Below are 4,969 nucleotides of genomic sequence, written 5' to 3'. Positions count from 1 at the left end.
TACTTGTGGTGGTACCTCTTCATGCATATCTTCTTATTGTGGTACCTCTTCTTGAGGTACTTGTGATGATTGTACCTCTTCTTGTAATGATTGCACCTCTCGTGCAAGTCTTTCTTGTCGATGCTTTCTGTCAGAAGTCATTGGTCTATTCCTCGAAAATATCTTCAACATTTTTACTGTACATAAGAAACAAGTGAATTAGATAAACAACCAACACATGTTGAAAGGAAACAGAGATGTTCGACCACTTAAAATGAAACAAAACACAATGTGTTCGACAACACACAACCGAACAAATTTATTGGTGTTTAGCTACTGGAGGCCAAACGTTTAGTGTTTCGTTCGACATTCATTGATCTAACACATTGTATTGCATTTGCTAGACCATGACTGAATAAATCATGGTGCATTCGGCAGATTGTAGCTGAACAAGCAGTAATGTGTTCGTCAAACTAGGGAAGAATGACGCACGACCAAAATTTGAGAGATTTTTACGAACACTTGAAACCTAATACAAAATCTAATAAAAATAATATAATGATTTGAACGAGCACTAACATTGTTTGATTCGATTGGAAATCGAGTTGCTCAAGTGGAGAGATGAGAAGGAGAGATGAAGGGTCCTCTTGTTTCTTTGATCCTCGAATTCTAGCGACGAAGAAAATGGCACAGGTAGGAGCTATGGCGAAAATGGAGTAGATAAGGAAGATGATGATAAGCTTTTGTCTGATTTTTAGGATTTTTAGAAAGGGTGAAATAGAAATTTTATAAGATGTATGCATAATAGGATAGGATTGGGTTGATTAGGATAGGATTAAAGGTAGGATAAATAATCCCTCTTGAGGCCAATGTATTATGAATCCTACCCTTAATCATCCATAATCCTACCTCTAATTAACTCTATTAAATTCTTGATTAAAAACTTTTTGAAAATATAATCCTATCTATCATGCATATCAAATGAGAGCCTTAATTCAACCTCTTTACTTTCAAAAACCAAGACTTCTCTTTCTCGTCAACCGTTCCTTTTCATGTTCCCTTCCTCTGTACCTTTTCTCTTCACAGATTCTTCCCTCTCCGCAGCGAGCATGGAGGATTTCTTCTTCACTTCCACAGTCAGCAGGGAGGATCTCTTATTCTCTATCGCTGGTTTGATTTCTCTCCACAAGTTGATCCCCAAACCCTAGCAAAAATCAGAGTCAAATTCAAAACGTCTCCTTCGTCTCTCATCTCTCGCATTAGGTTTCACTCTGGAAAAGAGAAGATGATCGAGGAGCACAGCCAACTGCAGTTGGTGGATCGGGAAGATGAAGATGAAGAAGAGCTCTTCAAGTTGATTGACAAATTGATTTTGCAAGGGATTAACGTAGGCGACATTAAGAAGTTCCTGGATACATGGATCTACACATGCAATGGTCTAATGATGCACATGAAAAAGAACTTAACGGGGATCAAGGGACTATCCGAAACCAAGGTGGATAAGATCTGTGAGGCTGCTGAGAAGCTCGTGAACATTGGGTACGTAACCGAAACTGATATGCTTCTCAAGAAAAAGGCGGTGATTCAAATTATCACGGGAAGCCAACCTTTGGATGAACTCCTTGGCAGTGGAATCAAGACACTCTCAATCACTGAGGCATTTGGAGATTTCTGATCAGGGAGACGCAATTGGTGCACATGCTCTGCATATCAACGTAGCTACAGATCCACATGCACGGAGGCAACGGAAAGGTCGTGTATATCGACGCCGAGGGAACTTTCCATCCAGATCGGATCGTATCGATTGCAGAGAGGTTTGGGATGGACGCTGGGGCCATTTGTGATAATATCATATACGCGTGTGTCTATACTTACGAGCACCAGTATAATTTTCTCCTCGGCCTCGCCGCCAAGATGTCTGAAGCGCCCTTCAGGCTTCTGATTGTGGATTCCGTGATAGCATTGTTTTGGGTCGACTTCTCTAGACGCGGCGAGCTTGCTGAGCGCTAGCAAAAATTGTCGCAAATGCTCTCCCGCTTAATTAAGATTGTCGAGGAGTTCAATGTGACCGTCTTCCTGTGATGTGCTTGGCCATGCTGTAAAATACGGTACCCAAATAATAATTAAACAATAAGGTTATTTGAGAAATAATCTTATTGGAATTTTCTTGGAATTGTTCGGAGCTCATATGATGTATGTTAGGGGGATAAATTATTGGGCTAGAGGAAAGCCTGTTTAAGCTACCCTATTTGAACGAGAAAATGTTTGTTTTTTTAAATATTTCTTTTCTTTTCCTTCATTTCTTTACCCATACCCTAAGTCCCCCTTGCGTCGATTTCCCTTGCTCCCGACGCTGCTTCCCTCTTCCTCTCATTCCCTCTTAACCCGATCATTTTCCCTGAGCCCTTCATCTCCCCCAAACCCCCAAACCGACGCCGCGACGCCTCTCCTTCCCCGCGTACAAAACCCATTAGCCAAGGGAAGTCGAGCCCTCTCCTTTGCGTCATTGCCTTCCATCCTCTCCACTGTCGTCTCTTCTTCCCTCTCTATGCTGCCGCCGGCCATCACAGGCTGTCGCTTATCACCAGCTATCACAAGAGCCATCGAACCTCTCCCTCACGTTGTGCCACCCCTATTGGATCACTGCCGCTTGATCACACCTGTATCCACAACTGATCCGTTCCCTAACCACTGTCTCTTCTCATCGACACCGACTGCCCAAGCCCTGATCCAGCTGTCGTCCGTTCATTCCTAGCTGCGATAACTCGCTGGAAGCCAAGCACATGAGCTTCCTTGTTCGGTTGTGGCCTAGCTTTCAGCCTGATGCCCTCTTCACTGGAGCAGGCCATGGTCCAAACCAGGTGCCACCACTGATCCTACCTTTCCTTCTGATTTCCTTTAAGTTGGTGCCCTAGTGTCATTGTTATCCTTCTTTGTCATGGCACACACCACAATGACACTCGGATTTCATCCGAGAGTAGCCTGCAGATTTAGATTAAGGTAAGATAGGATGGATATGTGTTTGATACACCAATGATCGGATGCTAAGGTTGGCTGTGTTATAGGGTACTTGAGTAGAGATTAGCGACTCCACCTTGGAGTAGCCACTGGATCCGGCAGCAACCTCCTCTTGCAGTGGATCAGTGATTGAGACATCAGATTGGGGACTTTGATTTGAGACAAGCATCTTGACGTGAGAGCTATCTTATACGATCTTCTTTCTGAAGCAGGGGCCTTTGACTTATCTTTTTGATATTGTTATTCTAATATGCTTAGTGAGTTATAACTAGTAGTAATAGTTATGCTGATATCTGTTTGGTATGTCACTACTTGATACCCATAGTATACCTATTTTGCTATCTGTTGTGCATTTATGTGTATGTCCTTTTTTATTCTTGCCATGTGTACTTATGTAGTGACATACAATGCGTTATCGGATACATGTCTAGCTACTAGATATACTTGGTTTGTGTAATCAGTTTTATTACTTGGCATGTGTACCTAGGTTTATCATCTGGCATGTATATCTAGATCATTGTTATGGACTTAGTTTCCTTTTTGGTACACATTATGAGGAGGCTGGTATTTTCAGGATTTACATGCTTAGTGTCATGCACCATTTCGTATGATTACAGGTTGTGTGATTGTCGGCTCCATTGTTGTTGAACACATGGCTAATTACATGACCTGCATACACACAACCACTCATGGGTTAGTGGTATTTCAGGTCATTTTGTAATGATTTCTTAGTATTTATAGCATTTTCATGAAATTACTATAATCCTGAATTAGGAGAAAGAATCTTTAGTAAACTACTAAAAGATTTAGGAAAAAAAATCATAAAACATGGATAGATATGAAAGTCACACCCCAATATGATAATATTGGAGTACGAATACAACATATCATATCATTAATTAAGAGAAAATGTACTTAGATCCAATATAGAAAAAACTTAAGAACTAAAAATACGATTAATATAGTCAAATTTATTCTCCCCAATAATATGGATTACATCCACAAAGGCAAAGAAGGGGCCCTAAGATCTGCTATATAATCTAAACCTAAAATTAGACCTAAGAAAGATTATTATTTAAGAAAAAATAAGATAAAGAAACCTTATTTTAACAAGGATAAACACATTAAAAAATTTAAATCATTTAAAACATATGCTAATACCATAACTTACTTTGCCTGTAATGAACATTGACATTTAACATCTGCATGTCCCAATAGGAAAAATCTTAATACTCATGGATCTAAATCTAAATAGTCAAATTTCTAGAAGTCCGAAAAGTCTCTAGAACTATAAGTCATGCATTGTATAGTGGTCCAAAGAATCTTAAGGCTCTGATACCATATTGTTTTTATTTATTTTGTGTGTGTGTGTGATTAGGATTTTTTGGTTAATTTTTTAGTTTTGGAATTTTGGTTGGTTTTGAGTGTTCTCGGTGTAGAGTTATATCAAGAAGGATACTAGGTTCTTCTCCTACTGTATTTGTTGGAACCCCAAGGTCATTTTGGTGTGATCAACAAGTTAAGTTAGGTCCTGTGGTGTTTTAACCTTGTGTCTAAGTGTGCAGGAGCTTAGGAGCACAGGTACTCGAGCGGAAGACGCAGCTAGCGAGAAGGACGGCAGTCCGAGGGACGAGGCGCTGCGGAAGAGTACCCCGGTGGACGAGAAGGAAACGTGCGGTGGATCCGAGGGGCGAAAGCCGAAGCGAAAGATTGCTCAGGGAGCAAGAGACGTAGCTAGCAAGAAGGTCGCCACGCGGTGCGACCGAGGGGCGAAGACTGCGGATGAGTACGTTGGTGGATGAGAAGGAAACACGCGGTGACTCCAAGGGACGAGAAGTCGGAGCGGAAGGCTGCTGGAGAAGACCGGAACTTGGGTTCGGGTGAGCCCTTTTCCGGATGCCAGAGATCACCTGAGTGAGCGGATCCGGAGGAGAAGAACTAGACCGAGGCGGGACTGAACCAGAGAAGAGGT

The 4,969-nt window shown here is 41.6% G+C and overlaps 1 pseudogene; it reads left to right on the top strand.

Annotated features, from left to right (window-relative positions):
* The first annotated feature begins 1,264 nt into the window (after positions 1 to 1,264).
* LOC121994704 lies at positions 1,265 to 2,061 on the top strand (annotated as a pseudogene).
* The last annotated feature ends 2,908 nt before the right edge of the window (positions 2,062 to 4,969 follow it).

Source organism: Zingiber officinale, chromosome 6A (genome assembly GCF_018446385.1).
Source record: "Zingiber officinale cultivar Zhangliang chromosome 6A, Zo_v1.1, whole genome shotgun sequence".
In the NCBI taxonomy this organism is placed as follows: domain Eukaryota; kingdom Viridiplantae; phylum Streptophyta; class Magnoliopsida; order Zingiberales; family Zingiberaceae; genus Zingiber; species Zingiber officinale.
Note: the sequence above shows the minus strand (reverse complement) of the source record. Positions and strands in the feature narration are given on the sequence as shown.